The 21,521-nt window shown below is 36.5% G+C and overlaps 1 protein-coding gene across 11 annotated transcripts in view; it reads right to left on the bottom strand.

Annotated features, from left to right (window-relative positions):
* DLG2 (discs large MAGUK scaffold protein 2) overlaps positions 1-21,521 on the bottom strand; it is a 2,103,224-nt gene that overhangs the window by 1,401,926 nt on the left and 679,777 nt on the right. The window lies entirely within an intron of this gene.

The raw sequence follows: 21,521 nt of genomic DNA, 5'->3' as shown, positions 1-21,521 counted from the left end.
TGATTATGCAAAATAGCTAGCACAGTGAGTCCTCAGTGAGTAATTTTAATATATGAAGAAGTAGTACTGATTTTTTTAGTGAACTAGAAATGTTTTAAACGTAGAGGAGGAATCAGTCTATGGAGAAGAAAAGGAATTCTTATTTCTAAGTACGTAATATACTATGGATTTAAGTAAGTTTTCTGTGAAATGTAAGTAAATGTTTTAAACATTTTTAATAAGTGTACTTTTAACAGTAAATGGTATGCATTTAACATCTTTTTCATACTTTATTCATTCTCTATTGTAAAAATCATTCCCGATTTGCTATGCCTCCCCATTTACTCCACAGTTATATTCATCTCAACATGGATAAATTACACTCTAACCAGGCGTCCCCAGACTTTTTACACAGGGGGCCAGTTGACTGTCCCTCAGACCGTTGGAGGGCCGCCACATATTGTGCTCCTCTCACTGACCACCAATGAAAGAGGTGCCCCTTCCTGAAGTGCGGCGGTGGGGAGGGGGAGAGGATAAATGGCCTCAGGAGGCTGCATGCAGCCCGCAGGCTGTAGTTTGGGGACGCCTGCTTAAGTCATTCTTTCACATTTTGTCTTCAAGGAAGAACCAAGACCTTTGGCCTGTTGTTTGAACCTGTAGCTTGACATCTTGTTATTTCAATTCTAAAGTTTGCACCGAAAAAATATGCTGTTATTCACCTAATATTCATAGCCACTCTTTTTCTTTTTCTTTTTTTTTCTGTCTGAGAGCCATTTTTATTGTATTTACCTGTTCATATACAAGATCATTAGGCTGCTTTTCTTCACATGGGCTGGGGTTTGGCACATGTTCATATACACCCTGCTTCCATCCATCATGTCTCTAAAAATGCCACTGAGCCCAAACTGAAAAAAGAAGTAGACTCCTTTAGAGGCAGTGGCATAAGCCAGGCATGTTTTCACTTACTAGAATCCTGGCATTAGTGTGTATGTATATATAAATATTATTACACTTTATTATTTTTTTTTCTTTTGAGACAAGGTTTTACTCTCCATTACCCAGGCTGGAGTACAGTGGTGCAATCACTGCTCACTGTAGCCTCAACTTTCCAGATTCAAGCTATCTACCTTCTTCAGCCTCCTGAGAAACTGGGACCACAGGTGTATGCCACCATAGCTGGCTAATTTTTGTATTTTGTGTAGAGAGGAGGTTTCTCCATGCTTCCCAAGCTAGTCATGAACTCTTGAGCTCAAGTGATCCACCTTCCACGGCCTCTCGAAATGCTGGGATTACAGGCATGAGCCACAATGTCCAGCTAACTTTAACTTTTTTTTTTTTTAATTTGTATATCCCTAAGGGCCAAGTTTAGAAATAGCAGTAGGTTTATAGTTGCCCAGAAAAGAAAATATGTTCCTTCTATTAACAAGTAGAAAAGTGCAAGTCTGATTTGAAAAAAAAAAAATAAGTTATAAAAAGTGCAACTTCTGATAGAAACACCTGTGGCTTTAAAGAGAGTTTCAAACAACGGCTCTAAAATCATACATTTGCCAAAGATTTGGTTAAAATAATTGACTGTGGACCTTATCAGAACTCTCTTCTTATTGAAAGACACGAATTAAGGAACTTCCCACTTGTCTCATATCATCTTATTTCTACTTAGGGGTAATCTCTATGAGAGCAATTACTATCTTTTCTCTTTAGAACCCCAAACTCCTGGCACATGGCAGGATGTTTTGCAAATTAATTAATACATAAGACAAGCTCTCAAACAAAAGAAAGAATTAGTTGTCTCTTTAATAAAAATATATTATACGCATTTTAAAACTAACATTGTGGGAAATAGTAGAAGGAGGAGATGAAGCAGATAACCTAGGTCTAAATCACATTTCAGGCACTTATTGTTCAGCTATATAATTTTGGTCAAGATGCTTAGTCTTTTTATACCTTCGTTTACACATCTACAAAATGGGTTCATACAACATACTTCGTAGGACTATTGAAGAGACTAAAAAGCCAGATATAAACCACTTAGCATAATTCTTGCAACCTAGTAGGTATTAAATAAACGTTTCTTCAATTCTACTTCTTCTCCTGAAAAAGTATAAAATGTAATTTGTTGCTCTTAAAGAAATACAACCCAATAGGAGGATATACATATATAAAAGTACAACTTACATTGAAAAAGTCAAGACACATTATAGCAAACATATTAAAATGCAAGTAATGATAGAAGATCAAAGGGAAGAATGCTAGATGATAATGAATTTGTGGAAATAAGTAGTAAACACAGGAGAATATAAAGAAGCAATATAAAGCAACTATTTTCCTCTTTTCCATCTTTCCATTCTTCTATAAACTGTGACACTTTTAGCAAAATATCTCTGATCTCTTCATTTTCCTTAGCACCATATAATTTTACATCCACTACTGATAATAACAGTCACGAATCAGCACACTCAAAGAGAAGTAAAGGTAAGGTTAAAAAAAAAAAAAAAATCAACTGTTTCACTTTCCTCTTAGAAAAGTGCAAATTGCTACTCAAAATTCAAGACTTAGGTCAAAAGTCACCTCCTCTATGCAGCCTCTCTGACTTCTTGAACAAAGCCTTCTCTATGCTTCCTTCCTTGTAGGCTGTCCTTCGCATTATTGTTACAACAGCCATACATTGTAATCTTAACAGGCTGGGAGCCCTTCAGCAACAGAAACTGATTATATCAATCTTCACATCTCCAGGACATAGCACAATGTTTTAGTATAACCAGAAATCAACAAACATTTGTTGAATGAACAAATGAATAAATTACAACCTCTTTGAATAAAAAAAAATTTATTGTCTTGCTCATAAGCTAGCACTAAATGATATGCCTCCTTGCCTTCATAATTGTTTCACATATGCTAATCATATTTCTACAATAATATTGTAAACTCCTCAGGTGTGGCCCATAATCTATGTTTCTTTGTTTCTGTCACCACCTCAACCCTACTCCCAGTGGGGACAAGCACAGTAGCAAAGAATATTCATTAAATTCTTTCTGATTGACTTATCCTTAGAAAGTAATTTTTTGACAGTGAAGCTAGGGCTTCATTTGCAGGTAGAATGTATTTTATGTATACGGACTGGGATTTTCTATTGTTGAAAATAAAAAGCTATATTAATGGTGACTTTTATTTACACCATTAATCAAATTCCCTTCCACCTCCTGTCAAAAAGCCATGTCATGTGTATACCATACTTCTAAGTTGACTGGTAAAGAAATTCATCTAATCAATCACATGATGGTGTCTGTGAAATAATCATAAAAGACACCTGTGTTAGCAGTAACACATATAGGTAGACCAAACTCTGTCTTCTTTTTGTTGACATTTTACTGACAGCTTGGTAAAGTATCTAATGTTTTAGAATATTGTGCATTAGTATCTACTCCAGAACATTTAACAAAAGATACAAAAGTCAAGCAAGAAAAACGAAAACAAGAGAATTCCCAAAGCCAAGTGGGAATTGAGTTATCCATGAAAAGAAGTGAGGAGAGGTAATAAATAAATACTAAGAATGAAAAAGAAAACCATTAGCTTTGAGTTAAAAAGAGCATTCACTTATTTATTCATCCAGTAAATATTTACTGAACACCTACTATGTGTTCATGCACTATATCATGTGCTAGGGAGTTTTAAGGAGCTCACAATTAATTAGAGTAAAACGAAGAAGTAAACAACCACAATACAGTATGAGAAACACCACTAAAACAGTACTTGGTAGCAGCACAAGTTGCTATAGGAACAAAAAAGGACCCTTCTCATGTTTGAGGGTCAGGGAACAATTTCCAGTGGTAGTCACAAAAGCTAAGAGATAAAAGAACTGGCTTCATAAAGGAGATCAGGTGAGGAAACAGAAAGAGGGATCAGCATGTGAAAGAGAATCTTGGTTTGCTCATTGGCCTGAGAGAAGTTTGTAGAAACAGCAGTAAGTTTATAGTTGCTAGATTGGTATGGCTAGATTCAGATCCAAGCTCTGTCACCAGCTGTGTAACTTCTGACAATACTGACCCTTTGTGAATCGTGATTTCCTATCATTTGAATATTTCATATTCATACTACTGGCATAGTAACTGTAACCTAGAGGAAGTTTAAGAGATATTAGTTCTGAATGGTATTGCCTAGGTTTTCTTCTAGGATTTTCTTCTACGGTTTTAGGCTAAAACACCAAAAGCAATGGCAACAAAAGCCAAAAATGACAAATGGGATCTAATTAAACTAAAGAGCATCTACACAGAAAAAGAAACTATCATCAGAGTGAATAGGCAACTTACAGAATGGAATAAAATTTTTCAATCTATCCATCTGACAAAGGGCTGATATCCAGAATCTACAAGGAACTTAAAACAAATTTACAAGAAAAAAAACAACCCCATCAAAAAGTGGGAGAGGGATATGAACAGACACTTCTCAAAAGAAGATATTTATGCAGCCAATGAACGTATTAAGAAAAACTCCTCATCACTGATCATTAGAGAAATGCAAAGCAAAAACACAATGAAGTACCATTTCATGTCAGTTAGAAAAGAAATCATTAAAATGTCAGTAAACGACAGATGCTGGAGAAGATGTGGAGAAACACGAATGTTTTTACACTGTTGGTGGGAATGTAAATCAGTTGCACCACTGTGGAAAACAGTGTGGTGATTCCTCAAGGATCTAGAACCAGAAATACCATTTGACCCAGCAATCCTATTACTATGTGTATGCCCAAAGGATTATAAATCATTCTATTTTAAAGACACATGCACACGTATGTTTGCTGCAGCACTATTCACAATAGCAAAGACTTGGAACCCACCCAAATGTACATTAATTATTGACTGGATCAAGAAAACGTGATATATATATATATATATATATATATATATATATATATATATAATGAAATATTATGCAGCCATATAAAAGATGAATTCATGACCTTTGCAGGGACATGGAAGAATGTGGAAACCCTCATTCAGCCAACTAATGCAAGAAGAGAAAACCAAACACCACACATTCTAACTCATAAGCAGGAGTTGAGCAATGAGAACACATGGACACAGGGAGGGGAACATCCCACAGTGGGGCCTGTCAGGGGATGGAGGGTTAGGGGAGGAATAGCATTAGGAGAAATACCTAATGTAGTTGAAGGGTGGATGGGTGCAGCAAACCACCATGGCACGTGTATACCTATGTAACAAATCTGCATGTTCTGCACGTGTTCCCAGAAATTAAAGTATAAATCAATATCATGAAAATTGCCATACTGCCCAAAGTAATTTATAGATTCAATGCTATCCCCATCAAGATACCAAAGACCTTATTAACAGAACTGGAAAAAAACACCTTAAACTTCATATGGAACTAAAAGAGAGCCCACATAGCCAAGACAAACCTAAGCAAAAAGAACAAAGCTGGAGGCATCACACTACCTGACTTCAAACTATACTACAAGGCTACAGTAATCAAAACAACATGGTACTGGCACCAAAATAGAGATATAAACCAATAGAACATAACAGAGGCCTTGGAGGCAACACCACATATCTACAACCATGTGATCTTTGACAAACCTGACAAAAACAAGCAATAGGAAAGGATTCCCTGTTTAATAAATGGTGTTGGGAAAAATGGCTAGCCATGTGCAGAAAGCAGAAACTGGACCCCTTCCTGACACCTTACACTTAAATTAACTCCAGATAGATTAAAGACTTAAACATAAGACCTAACACCATAAAAACTCTAGAAGAAAACCTAAGCAAAACCATTCAGGACATAGGCAACAGATGTGGAGAAATAAGAACACTTTTACACTGTTGGTGGGAGTGTAAACTAGTTCAACCACTGTGGAAGACAGTGTGGTGATTCCTCAAGGACCTAGAAATAGAATTTCCATTTGACCCAGCAATCCCATTACTGGGGGATATACCCAAAGGATTATAAATCATTCTATTATAAAGACACAAGCGTATGTATGTTCCTTTTGGCACTGTTTACAATAGCAAAGACCTGGAACCAACCCAAATGCCCATCGATGATAGACTGGACAAGGAAAATGTGGCACATATACACCATGGAATACTATGCAGCCATAAAAAACCATGAGTTTGTGTCCTTTGTAGAGACATAGATGAATCTGGAAACCATCATTCTCAGCAAACTGACACAAGAACAGAAAATCAAACACTGCATGTTCTCATTCATAGGCAAATGTTGAACAATGAGAACACATGAACACAGGGAGGGGAGCATCACACACTAGGGTCTGTTGGGGGAAGGGCTAGGGGAGACACAGCAGTGGTTGGGGAGGTTGGGGAGGGATAACATGGGGAGAAATGCCAGATACAGGTGGCGGAGGGGTAGAGGCAGCCAAGCACCTTGCCATGTATGTACCTATGCAACAAACCTGCATGATCTGCACATGTACTCCAGGATCTAAAGTATAATAAAAAAAAATTTTAAAAGATAGAAAAAGAGATACTAGTTCTATACTGCTTCCCTCCTACCAACTCTGCTTATTCTTGTCTTCCCAAAGGAATTTATTAGTCAATTCACATGGGCTCAGGAGTCACCTGACCAATGAAATCGCTGTATCTATTTAATGTAGATCCTTTTATCACAATTTAAAGCTGATCTTTAATTGTTCAGCCCCAGCCATTCACGTGGCTGCAAAAGTTCACAATTCCATTTTTAAAAGCCTGCAGTCTAATGGATCATCCAGTTTCATTCTTCTAATAGCTTCTGACTCAGTGCCAGCTCTTGCCATTTAGACCTTTACTATGGTTGCCCTCGCCATCTGAAATTCCCTATTTGAGGAAGTTTGACAGTTTTCCTGGATAAACCTCTCTATCTTCTCTTCCTTCATAATGTTTTCTTAGTTAAGTGAGTGTCTCAGGTGGGCTTTTGCTTACCGTCTAACATATATTAATTCGTTGTGGAAAATGGAAACCATCTATCTATATTGATACCGGTATAAGATTAATGTTATTCCTTATTCTTTAATCCAGTTCTTCCTTTACTCCCTCATTAAACCACCATGCATACTGAACAAACACCATGCTTATTCAAAACACACTTAAAGAAAGCAGGCACTATTTCTTTGCAAAGAACAAGGCAAAATGCTAGCACCAAATGGGCATCTGTGGAAGAAAAGGGCATGCAAGCAGCTTAGAGTCTGATGAAGAGACAAAACAGAAAGATAAATAAGGTTAATAAAATAAAATAAATGGCTATGGTCAAAGAAATAAAGCAATTCTGAAAGTTCAAATAAAAGAGCCTGGGATTTGCAGTGCACTGAGGACCCCGTATAAAGCCCAGTTGGATTGTTTTCTGCCACCGTGGACCAGTTGCTTAACCTTTCTGAATAACTCCATATTTAAAATGGATACAGCTCCATGTTTGCATGGTTTAAGTTTTTAAAAAATATTTTTGGTAAAGATTCAGTGAAATAAAATACATGGAATTTCTTTATAAACTATATACTTTGAGCTAATTTTAATGAAATAGAGTACTGCCTGGGAAGAGATACTTTCTTCAGGACAGTGGAGAGCAATGTATTGGACAGGTTAGCATACTTCTACACAACCTTATTAATGACTGGTGGACAGCGGATGCAGCTCGATTCTCTAACTACATGTTTGGTTTCATGTACCCAGTATTTTGAAAAGAGAATCGAAAAACTTTTAGGAGGGATGTGTGCTTCCCAGTTTATTTAGTCCCCACCTATTTCCCTTCTAACAAGGTAAAAATTCATTAAAGTTCTCAGATACTTGCAAAGAAGCCTTGGGTCTACTACACATGTCTATCTAGGAAAAAGTCAACTCTGTTTCTCAGTCTGAGAACATGCAGAACCTATACATATACTTCTAAGGATTAGCCTGGATCAATTTCCTGGTCCTTCTTCTAAATGTTCTTCTTTGGCCACACAAAGTTTTACTGTTTTCTTTGTTGGAGTCTATGTCAAATATATATATATATTTCTCTTTTCTTCACTATCTCCTTCCTTCTACCCTCTCAGCCTTCATTGCCATTATATTTGCACCCACTGTGTTCTTTATAAACTTTATAAGTTCAATTATTTTAAATAAGGAACTGTGGGTTTTTCTGAACAATATTCATTCCGCTTCAAGTCTACAAACATACGTATAATATTCTGGCTAGATTCTACCATATAAACAAGTAATTACAGAGCAACATGGCAGCATAACAAAGAGATTCAACTAATTGTTTTGAATACATGGAAAACGGAGCCATTTATACTACCAAGAAGGGTTGGGAAAGATTTACAGAGGAATAGACAATATTTGAGGCAGCCCATGAACGTGAGAAAATTTTCTCTAAATGAGAAAAGAAGGGACAGTATTTTTAGGTAGAAGAGATAGTTTAAGCAAAGGCATGGAGATCTGAAAATTCATAGATGTTAGGGGAGTGAGTTATTTATAATTCTTGGTACACAGGAATAATATACCAAGACAGAATAATACATTACATTAGGGCTACACAAAGAAAAATCTGACTAAAGATCTTTAAAAAGGGCTTGACAGTGGCCAGAAGTACCCTGCTTAGAATTCCATTCATAACAAATAAATAAAAGGTATTCTTTAATATGAAGCAACTACATATAAAATTGTCCAGCTCAAACACAGACAATGGCCATGGTAGGACCACTCCTGACTCTTGCTGTATCCATAGCACACACTGCTAATCCATCAAAACATTTGTCTTACTGAGTCTGGATACGGTCTCAGAATCCTTCCCAATAGAGATTTCTATAAAGCCTATAACTACTGAAATGAAACGTATTTCCAACACTGTTACAGGTTATACATGGAGAGTGAGGAGTTACCCTAAAATATATATTAATAAGCCATTAGAAATTATTTCATTATACCTCATATTTAGATATGCAGAACCCAGGAAGACATTTCTTCTGTATTTATCTTGGATTATGTCCATCAGTGACTCAGAGTAGCTCTATGCTTTGGGTCAGACAGTTTGGACACTAAACATATGAGAGAAAAAAGCCAGTTTCAATCACATCAAATTCTAAATGTAGCCAAAAACCACCTAATTAACTGCAGATTTTCCAAAGTGACAGTTATTAATTTTAAATTAATTTTAAAAATTATCTCACATTGCTTAACAAAAGCAACCTAACAACAAAAAATAGCAATGGACAGTCTGCATAGAAGGCCCGCAAATCAACCTGCAAATCTCTTATAACATATATGTGAATTAGCCATCAAAGCTGAAAATGCTTGGGAAAAAAATTCACTTTCACAAGTTGATTAAATTATTTCCTTCATAAACATAAACAGTTTAGAGAAGAAAAACCCAAGACTGATTGCTCAGGCTCTCCAGAGTAAAAGAAACAAACACATTTTTAAAATCTTCAGCTTCACAAGGTATCCTTTGCCAACCCCCTAAGGAGCAACCTTAGAATCTGCTACAGGCTGCAGCAGCTGCCTGCCCACTTTCTCAGCAGCAAGAAATATGCTAAGCAGTGATTATCAACAGGGAAGAGGATCAAAAGGTTGAGGGAATGATTAAGCAAGATACCACTTCTTCTAAAAACCAATTTTCTATAGAGGTTGTGAATTATGGAAGCCAGGGTAATCTCAAATTTCAATCAATTGCATGTAAAACATATCTATTCTGTGCTCCTACTGTGGGAGCTCCTGCTAATGTAGTCTTCTGACAACAGGAGCAGCATCAAAGCCAAGGTGATCTGCTGCCACAGCCTGACCAAATATATGTCTGTCATTTCAAAACTATTAAAAAAAAAAAAAGGAGAAGAAAAACGAAAACACCACAACCCACAAACCCAAGGGAGGAGACCAAAGCCAAAGCCAAACAGATTCTCAGTCTTTCATGCAAAAAGCCTGATGTAAGATTTCACTTGGAAGTTATCATTGGTACAAGCAATGTTACACTGAGGAAAGGCAATGACATTCAGAATAGACTCAGAGTGCGAGGAGGTGTGAGATGCAGAATGGAAATCGCTCTAATTCTGCAGATGCTAGGTAGAGTTTTGTCTTGCTACTTACTGGTTATTTGAGCCTGGAAGCACTGCTAACTTCATTTAACCACACTGTTCTTATTGGGGTAAATAAAATCCATTTCTTGCTCTATTTACAGGGTATTTAGAAGGGAGGGAAGATTATAATAATTGAAGACACAACTTATCTTATATTGTCTCATTTAACCTTCATTATAATGAAGTAGTTACACAGTAGTTATTATACCATTTTTTTTTAAAAAGTGAAGAAACTTTAAAAAAAAAAAAGTGAAAAAACCAGAGAGGTTGCGACATGTCTAATGTGACAGCTGATAAGTGGCAGAACAAGAGTTCAAGTCTTGATTCGAAAGTTAACATTCTTTTCACTGTGTTATATCTATCTTTTCAGACTGTAAGGTTTTTACAGGCAGGGGGCCATAGTTGCCTTTTTGTTGTATGCCTTGTACACATTCATTACACAGTAGGTATGCGGTCAAGATTTTATGAATAAATAATGTCTTTAAGTACATAAACTGGTTCAGCTCTATTTAGTAAATTAACATTGTTTGAGTATATTTTATTGTTAGACACCTTGTTTCTAGTTAGGAGCTAGGGATTCAAAGATAAATAACAGTCATTTCCTACCCTTAAGGGAGTCACAGTATAGTGAGAGACACATAAAGAAACAAAATCAACCTTCTACTGGTTTTAGTTATATCTTCTGAGATTTCAGAGAATTCATGAACTCCTATTTGAACATATGCTGAAAGTCTCTGCTAGCCATTGGCCCCACCCAGAGTGGGAGTATGGACTCCTTTTGCTTGTTGCAGAGAATGAGCCATGGTAAACAGAGACAGTTGTTTTCACTTCCCACTTTGGAACTTCCAGGCAAGTAACCTTTGAGTCTCAAGGTTCAAGGTTTAGAAGGTATGAGGACTCAAATGCTCACCATACTTCTAAAGCTAGCTTTTCTGTCTCTAGTTATCCTTACTTTTTTAAGGTTAAACATCAACAACATTATTAAAACAAAGAAGAGATTTGAACAAAGTCAAAACTTACAAAGGATTCAAAATTCAGTGAATTAGAAAACAAGGCCAAGTACAGAGTAATAATAATATGGCCACTTAGCAAAAAGAAAGGTAGCTGTCTCCAGGACTAACATGGAAGACTTTTACACTGACAAACCCTGAGAATGTAAATGCATCAAGGGTACAAGAGTAAACAAAGACAAAATTGTCAGGACCTTGTTTAATAATTATTATGAAAGGAAGCATGTAACTATCGTGGCGACTGAAGATTTGCTAGGCTTACAGAGATGGGATGTTTTATTAAGTCTCTTCCTGAACTAGACAGAGTAATCAGTAAGACCATCAAGTCTCCTCTTACTCAAATTCCAGGCTCACCAAGAAATTTGCAATAGCAGAAAACATTTTAAATAAGCAAATAAGCCTTTTTAAACATATGCATTTTCTTAAACACATGCCCTTTGCTCTATTCAGTCAGCAAGGTCATTCTGCATTCATTGCTTCAAGTTAAGAAATAGCTCCAAAACAAACAAACTGGAATTTAATTTTTGGCTTTTGAGTTTTGAAAGTCTATTTCTTAACCAGAGAAACAGAAATAACTCTCTATAGATTTGGGGGAATATAGGATGAGAAATGACAATTTTCTCTCCTCTATGACTAAAAGTCCCCTAGGCTAGGAGGCAGTTGACTTTTGAAAGAAAATAGGAGTGTGTAGATGTTGTAAACACCTGATGAGGCAGGAACTTCTCAGTCTCAGCATAATGATGAGTTGAGCAGACACAGACCTCCAACATAGACTTATATGAATCATTTGCAGAAGGGATCTGTAGCTCAGGGAGGTTGCCAGTATCTCAGACAAAACAAATGACTACAAAGGTCATTTACTAGGAAAACTTGACAACAAAGTAAAATTTACTAGCAAAATTTATCAGCAAGGTGCTGGGCATATGGTACAAGCAAATAATTATTGAATAACTGGATAGAGTATTATCTGACTATACTATGAGTTTTCAAATTCTAGACCTGGAGACCAGGCTTTGACAAGAGTGACTAATCTATATCAAGCTAGCATATGGTTAATACACCCTAAAAGATGCAATATGAAAAAACTTTAAGAATCTTTAACAAATGTTATCAATGAAGAACAGGGCAGAGTAAAATGTACATTTAGGTTTCTACTTGCCTATTTGTTACAGCTGCTGTAAGATCACTGCATCTGGCTTCTTTCTGATCTGTCCAAAACGATGTCATATGGAATTGAACATACAAGTCACTGATAGCATTCTTATTTCTTTTCTGGGCTTTAGAGGCTGGAAATAACCATTATGTGGTAGCTACTGAGTGATCTGTGGTGCCATGGTGCTTCTTGTTTAATAAGAGGCTTGCCTGAATTTTAGAATTTCAGATGCAGCAGGCAGTACCTAACAGATAGCTGGATACAATAACTGAGCCTTTTAGTGCCTTCACATTTCATGGGCAAGATGACAAAGTTAAGTTAAGATAGTTCTGTTTAATGACATTTTTAAAATCAGTGTGGCTCTGGCAATCTCTGAAAGGTTGAACCTTATATAATCAAAGTGAACAAAAGCTTCTCCCTCCTCAATTCAAACTAACTCAGTTTTGGAATCTACAAATATTACATATTTTATGCATCTGATGGACAACCTAAGCATGTTGAGAAGATGATATATAAATCAAAAGATACATTAAAGGCTCCTGACAAAACTGCCACTAAGAGAAACCCTACAATAAATCATTTTGTATAACGATCTTCTCCATTTCTCACTTCTAGACTATACTCTCTGAGGAAAGGGGCTGTTCTTTTCAACTCTTGACCTTCAGAGCTCAGTACCAGGCCTGGGTTGGTAGATGCCAAGTAGGCAGTAGTTAGTAATAAATCTAAATAACTAACAACTAACTTATGCAATTTGTGAATTTAAATTAGGTATTTCAGGGTTTTCCTAAAGTAGAATACTCAGTGTATTTTGGAATATTCCCTTCCGTTTGGCAGAAAATGTTTTTGGAAAAATGCCAGTGGAGATGTATGTGTCAGCACAAAGATGGAAGTACTCAATTCCACTGGCTTCCTGGTTTATTGTGTGGGTTTTTGAAAACAAAAGGATAACCCATGAAGCTGAGAAACACACTAAATAGAGCAGGTTTTGATGAATAAATATTAAGTTTGAGGTTGCACATGCAAAGCATTGAATAAATATATGTCATCAAGGTAGAGATATAGATTTGTGTATCATTAGCATCATTTTATGCATAATATAAGTGAATTACATCACTTAAAGAGAATAGATGAAGTGTACCTAGCCCTGGGAAGAGTGATATTTTAGCAGTAAGTGGGTAAAGAGGAGCCTGTGAAGCAGGATGAGAACAATTAGAAATGTCAGAGGTTAAATTGAAAAACGCTCTTCCTCTAATTTTCTTTCCAGCAAAGTTCTGTTCTTCAAGCTTAAAAAGTGACCTAGAGGAAGAGAAGACTGAGATATTCCAATGGGCTTTTCAAATAGGTCTGTTATGGTTCCCTTCCTCCCAGATTAATAGGATAATGAAAAGAGTGATGTAAGAATGCTTTTTTTCTTAAGGGAATAACACCTATTTTAATATTATTCCTATTGATCACTTTTGAAACACTCTCCAAGTAACTCACAATAGCTGCTGACAATGGTGAACTGAACTGCCATGCAGATAGATGGGCATATGTGTGTCGGTGTGCCTATTTAAATATATTCATCACTATGTGTACATAATACACACATTTATATATTTATATATATGCATACTTTCCCACTTAGTAACCTGAACTCTTTTGACCCTTCATATTTGTAGTGTGACAAAATATAAATGTGTTAAGTTCAGACTATTAATATCATCCTCTCCCTTCAAGGGAAAACATGCCCATGACAGAAGACATGATCACACTTTTTGGACCTGAACTGACAATAAAAATCAAACAAACATAAAGAAAGTAAAATAATATTTATTCAGAATCTGTTATGTGGAAGAACTGTTCTAGGTTCATTATACTTATTATTTCATTTAACCATCCTTTTGAAAAATGCAATGGCATCATATGCACTATGAATGCAGCTAACAAATAGGCAACAGTCTTAGGAGGATAACGACTGGGACATCCTCTGTTTCAGATATGCCTCTTCATATTTTTCTCTGCCCTCAACTTCTCAATTTATGGACATAATCACTTCATACTTGAAGGTAGGCCATAGGTTCCCAACATCACTGCTGCATATCAGAATTTTCAACAGGACTTTTGAAAGTTACTCAGACCCTTTTCCAGGCTTCCTGCATAAGGGTCTCAGATAGTCCCTGGAATCTTATTTTTATAAAGAACCACAAGTGATTCTGATGCTGAGTCGGTATTGGAAATCACTGGCTGTGGTATTCTCATGATTTTGAGAAAGCATATGCCAGTGTGGTTTGAAAAGCCATTAAAAATATAGTGGCTAGAAAACCTTCACAACCTATGGGCCAGATTCTGGAAGTTTGGGGACCACTATTTGTAGTATAGGTTTTTGTCTGTGTGATCGAACCTTGAGGAAAGCTAGAGTGAAGCTTATGGAAACCGTAAGATTGCTGCTAAATAACCAAAGGGATAAAGACAACTCTTAAATAGATATTAAAAGCATATGATTTTTTTAATCTGCAAAAAAGCACGCTGGAAAGGAATATAATTGGGTATAAACATTACTGGTAAAACAGAGAACTGAATTAGATTCATATGCCCTGAATCTAGCTACAGAAATAATTTCATTGTTTGTTTATTTATTGAGACAGAGTCTCCACTGTCATCCAGACTGGAGTGCAGTGGCACCATCTTGGTTTACTGCAACCTCTGCCTTCTCAGTTCAAGGGAGAACATCCAGCTAATCTTTAATATTAAGTAGAGTTGGGGTTTCACCATGTTGGCCAGGCTGGTCTCAAACTCCTGACCTCAGGAGATCTGCCCACCTTGGCCTCCCAGATTACAGGCATGAACCACTATGACTGGCCTGTTTATTTAGATTTAAGTTAATTTAATTAACTCAGTTAATGCCGTATTTTAAATTTTCACTAAAATGTTTATATCCTATCTAATTCCTTTGAAGGCATGCTTACCTTTCTTTACCAATACTTTTGGATACATGGCTGTGAATCTCTACTGATCATGTATTGGAGTATTCTTTACGCTGGGAATTAACACTACTGACTCATCAGATTAGTAAGGGCATGTGCTTAAATTTGCTTTCTCAGGAATGGAAGTAGATTTCTATTGCTTCATCTTTACTCTTTCAAGCAGTCTGATTATTGTGCTCCTCAATCAGTCTTGAAAACTAGCTAGCCAATTAATTAATAGAGGAATATAAAGCAGGTTTGCAAAGGGATTCATTTCCTTATAAAGCATCATTAAAACACCACCCATGTGTCAGACACTGTAATAGGCAGCATCAATACTAAGAAAAATGAAAGATAGTCCTTTCCCTTCAGGATCTTACAGGTAGTTTGGTAGACAGTCATGTAGCTAGATCAATACAACACTGTGGCAAATGCTATAATAGCATTGTACATACACTGCCTTCATAGCAAAGTGAAAGTATTGCCTAGTTTTATTAAGGAGGTCAGCAATAATTCCACAAAAGAGATAACATTTAGGTTGTATCTTGAAGGTTGAGTTTGACTGTTCTTAGTTCCCCTAATCTTTATTGCTTTTTAGTCAGCTATAGTGTGACACAATTTAATATGTAAGTAAGGAAAACCATAGTCTCATATTTTTAAAGTCCTTCTCTCTTCAGTTTCACAAGCTAATTTCTATTAGATCAGAGATCAGAATTTAAGTTAACAAATTATCCTTCACATTTGAAAAACAATCGAAAGTTAATTAAAGACACTAATGATAAGCAACTGCAATATATACATGGCATTTTATGTGGGAAAAAGCAAGACCTTAAGTGAGGCACCAAAGAGAAAACGGCATGCTACAACTTTTGTTTTGGGATTCAAACCCTATCTGATTAGCAATTTTAGGAATATGGGATTGTTAGATTTATTTCATCATGGTAAACAGAAGACTAGCCCTTTCAAAGACACCCGTGTATTAATCTCCAGAACCATGGACCATTACCTTACATGGTAAAAGGGATTTTTTTATGTGTGATTAAGTTAAGGAGCTTAACATGGGAAGATTATCATTAGATAGGGTTATCCGGGTGAGCCCAATGTAATCAAAAGGGGCTTTATAAGAGGGAGGCAGAGAGAGTCAGAGCTAGAAAAGAAGATGTGATGAGAGAAGCAGAGGTTGGAGCAATGTACTTTCAAGTGCGAGGAAGAAGCCACAAGCAAAGGAATGCAGGCAGCTCCCAGAAGCTGGAAAAGGCAAGGAAGCAGATTCTCTCCTGGAACCTCTAAAAAACACACAGCCCTGCTGGCACCTTGACTTTATTCCTGTGAGACTCATTTTTGAGTTCTGACCTCAGGACATGCAGATAATAAGTTTGTGTTATTTTAAACCACTAAGTTGTAATTCATTACATTAGCACTGGTAACTAATATATTTACCAAAGCCTTGAAAGGATAACCAAACTAGAGCAGTAAGCATGGAAAGCCATACAATCCTGTGTCATGTATGCCAATTCTACATGAGAGAACAAAGAATACTTCCTGAAAGATTAGGTAGAGGGTTACTCCTGATCATTACTCAAGAATTTTGTCATTTTCAGCAAAGCTACAGCATTTCTGCTCTTTTCCCTAAAATTTTTAAGAACTGTGTTGAGGTTCATTGAACAATAAATACCTGGCCTTTAGGTTCCTTAACCATCTTTCCTGAAAAGAATAACTTGAACCTTAACATTCTATCTATAAGCCAACTGCTCCTTATCAGAATAAAATTAGCAGATTAACTGGCAATTGAATTATGGCTAATGGTCTAATGACAGATGACAAGATATGGAGCTGAATCATTTATCATGATGGTTAAATCTGAATGACATCACCCTTCTTCACCTTAATGACCTGAAATATAAAGCTCAAAGAAAGTGTCAAGAACAAGGAAAAACACAGAAGTTAAAAATCCTAGGGAAAACTAAACTCTGACATCTGTCATGTTTCTTAGGAACAAGAATGTGGATAAAAATTATTGGGCTTAACAACTTCACCACCACTGTCAGGTGTCTTAATCTGTAGAAGTGTTTGCTGGGGCATAAGGCATGTGAGACTATTTACAAAATCAAAGGATACTATGAGGCAGTACCTTTATGAGAATCCTGACTGTCTTATGCATAGTCAAGGAAGGCTTCCTTTGAAGAAGTGTGAATTAAGCTGACAATATAATAAAAGTAGAAAATCCTAGGGAGAAAGGAAGTCAGAATATTCCAGATAAGAGAAGAAGCATGTGCAGTTTCCAGTATGGGAAGGAGCGTGAAAATATTCAAGGAACTGAAAGAATAGGAGTGAGGCTGCAGTACAAGGAGAGAGGGAGGGACTGGCCTGAGAAAAGGCTGGCAGGGGATAATCACCCAGCATTTTGTGGGCTATCATTAAAGATTATGAACTGTGTCTTTAAAATGAAATGCTGTCAACAACTTTAAGTGGGGACAAATTGTAGTAAGATTTATCTCTTAGAAATCTCACTCTAGCTTCTATGTGGAATACGGATTGGCATGGAATAAGAATTGAATATGGAGAGACTAATTAGCAATTCATGTTAGAGATGATCATTTGAATTAGACTGATAGAAGAAAAATGGAGAATGAAAGACATATTCAAGAAAGATTTAGGCCAGGCACAGTGGCTCATATCTGTAATCCCAGCACTTTGGGAGGCTGAGGTGGGCGGATCACCTGAGGTCAGGAGTTCAAGACCAGCCTGGCCAACTTGGCAAAACCCCACCTCTACTAAAAATATAAAAATTAGCTGCACATAGTGGCAGGCACCTGTAATCCCACTACTTGGGAAACTAAGGCATAATTTCGTGCATCTTGGAGGTGGACAGTCCAGTGAGTTGAGATTGTACCACTGCATCCCAGTGTGGGTAACAGAGCAAGACTTCATCTCAAAAAAAAAAAAAAAAAAGATTTAGGAGTCAATATTGACTGATACATGAGAGGTGGTAAGGTAGAAAAATGAGTCATGGTATCTGGCATGACCAATTGTCAAACGATGGGGCCAATTCCTGATATTAAGAATGATGAAGGAGGGGATTTACCAATAAGAAATTAAAAATTCAGTTTTGGATACATTGGTTTAATACTTGTATAAGCCATCAAAGTGAAAATGCTGAGAAGGCAGTTAACAGTTCAGAATAGATGTTTCAGTGGCAGATACAAATTTGGGGTAGTAAATAAATAAATGATAACTAATTTCATGCAAATAAATTATCCCACCTCGGGAGAACATTTAAAATAGGAGCACAGAGGACCTCAGCTACAAGGAAAATGTACACATGGACACGACTAAACAGCCTATCAGGAGCTCAAGGGCTTTGAATCCAATATAAATTATTGATTTCCTGGGAAAAAAAGGAGTCTACTGATGATTCTTCAGCTATGAACATTATGGTCTTCCTTTCTCCCACCAAACAATACTATGTTACCTCACACACCCTAATTCACTTTTGTTTTTTTGCTATTATTACCTATCATCATCACTGAGGAAGACAGTATCTATCTTTTCTCGTGTTGTTGTCATATAAGATCTAAAAATATGAGCAAGTGGACTTCAATAAAAGTAGAAGAAAAGTCTTATCTCCTTCTTCTTTTCACTTACTTCATATTTTTTTTCTTTCTTTTTTTTTTTTTTTTGCTCCTTGACATTTTCCAGAATTCTATATTTTATATGAAGCCCTTGAAAATGAGACAAGTTAAGCAACTTAAGAACACACAACTAATCTAAATGGCTCTGTTTAATAAAGCAAGCTGATAGCTCACTGTTTTGGCTGATAAGAAATAAATTGCTTGAAATAGTTTCACAAGGAATGGCACCAGCTCCTCTTAGTACCTCTGGTAGAATTCAGCTGTGAATTCATCTGGTGGTTCTGGGCTGTTTTGTTGTTGTTGTTGTTGTTGTTGTTGTTGTTGTTTTGGTTGGTAGACCACCAATTACTACTTCAATTTCAGAAGTTGTTATTGGTCTATTCAGGAATTTGACTTCTTCATGGTTTTGGGAGGGTGTATGTGTCCAGGAATTTATTCATTTCTTCTAAATTTTCTAGTTTATTTGTGTAGAGGTGTTTATAGTATTCTATGATGATAGTTTTTATTTCTGTGGGATTAGTGGTGATATCCTGTATCATTTTTTATTGTGTTTATTTCATTCTTCTCTCTTTTCTGCTTTATTAGTCTAGCTAGTGGTCTATCTACTTTGTTAATCTTTAAAAAAAAAAACAGCTCCTGGATTCACTGGTTTTTTAAACAGTTTTTTCATATCTCTATCTCTTTCATTTCTGCTCTGATCTTAGTTATTTCTTGTCTTCTACTAGCTTTTGAATTTGTTTGCGTTTGCTTCTCTAGTTCTTTTAATTGCCGATGTTAGGGTGTCAATTTTCAATCTTTCCTGCTTTCTTCTGTGGCCATTTAGTGCTATAAATTCCCCTCTAAACCCTGCATTAGCAGTGTCTGAGAGATTCTAGTACATAATGTCTTTGTTGAAAGAACTTACTTATTTCTTCCTTAATTTCATTATTTACTCATTAGTCATTCAAGAGCAGGTTGTTCAGTTTCCACATAGGTATGCAGTTTTGAATGAGTTTCTTAATCCTGAGTTCTAATTTGATTGCACTGTGGTCTGAGAAACTGATATGATTTCCATTCTTTTATGTTTACTGAGGAGTGTTTTCCTTCCAATTATGAGGTCAATTTTAGAATAAGTGTGATGTGTTGTGGTGCTGAGAAGAAAGCATATTCTGTTGATTTGGGGTAGAGAGTTCTGTAGATGTCTATTAGTTCTGCCTGGTCCAAAGCTGAATTCAAGTCCCGAATATCCTTGTTAATTTTCTGCACATTGATCTGTCTAATCTTGACAGTGGGGTGTTAACGTTTCCCACTATTTTTGTATTGGAGTCTAAGTTTCTTTGTAGGTCTTTAAGAACTTGCTCTATGAATCTGGGAGCTCCTGTATTGGGTGTATATATATTTAGGGTAGTCGGCTCTTCTTGTTGCATTATCCCTTTACCATTATGCCATGCCAATCTTTGTCCTTTCTGATGTTTGTTAGTTTAAAGTGTGCTTTAACAGAGACTAGGATTGCAACCCCTACTTTCTTTTTCTTCCCATTTGTTTGGTAAATATTCTTCCATCCCTTTATTTTAAGTCTATGTGTGTCTTTGCACATGAGATGAGTTTCCTGAATAACACACACCAATGGGTCTTGACACTTCATCCAATTTGCCAGTCTTTTAAATGGGGCATTTATCCCATTTACATTTAAGGTTAATATTGTTATGTGTGAATTTGATCCTGTCCTGTCATTATAATGCTAGCTGGTTAATTTGTCCATTAGTTGGTGCACTTTCTTCATAGTGTCAATGGTATTTACAATTTGGTACGTTTTGCCATGGCTGGTACCAGTTTTTCCTTTCCGTGTTTAGTGCTTACTTCAGGAGCTCTTGTAAGGCAGATCTGGTGGTGACAAAATCTCTAAGCATTTGCTGGTCTATAAAGCATTTTATTTCCCCTTCACTTATGAAGGTTAGTTTGGCTGGGTATAAAATTCTGGGTGGATAATTATTTTCTTTAAGAAAGTTGAATATTGGCCCCCACTCTCTTCTGGCTTGTAGGGTTTCTGTAGAGTTATCCACCGTTAGTCTGATGAGATTCCCTTTGTAGGTGACCCATTCTTTCTCTCTGGCTGCCTTTACGTTTTTTCCTTCCTTTCAACCTTGGTGAATCTGATGATTATGTGTCTTGGGGTTGCTCTTTTCTAGGAGTATCTTTGTGGTGTTCTCTGTATTTCCTGAATTTTAATGTTGGCCTGTCTTGCTAGGTTGGGGAAGTTCTCCAGGATAATATCCCGAACAGTGTTTTCCAACGTGGTTCCATTGTCCCCATCACTTTCAGGTACTCCAATCGATCATAGGTTTCATCTTTTCACATAGTCCAATATTTCCTGGAGGCTTTGTTCATTCCTTTTCATTCTTTTTTCTCTAATCTTTTATTCACACTATTTCATTAAGTTGATCTTCAATCTCTGAGATCCTTTCTTCCACTCGATCCATTTGACTACTAATACTTGTTTATGCTTCATGAAATTCTTGTGCTGTGTTTTTTGGCTATATCAGGTCATTTACTTTCTTCTCTAAACTGATTATTCTAGTTAGCAATTCCTTTAACCTTTTTTTAAGGTTCCTAGCTTCCTTGCATTGGGTTAGAACATGCTCCTTTAGTTTGGAGGAGTTAGTTCTGAAGCCTACTTCTGTCAATTCATCAAACTCATTCTCTGTCCTGTTTTGTTTCCTTGCTGGCAAGGAGTTGTGATCCTTGGGAGGAAAAGAGGCATTCTGGTTT

This window comes from Saimiri boliviensis, chromosome 6, assembly GCF_048565385.1.
Source record: "Saimiri boliviensis isolate mSaiBol1 chromosome 6, mSaiBol1.pri, whole genome shotgun sequence".
NCBI lineage: Eukaryota > Metazoa > Chordata > Mammalia > Primates > Cebidae > Saimiri > Saimiri boliviensis.
Note: the sequence above shows the minus strand (reverse complement) of the source record. Positions and strands in the feature narration are given on the sequence as shown.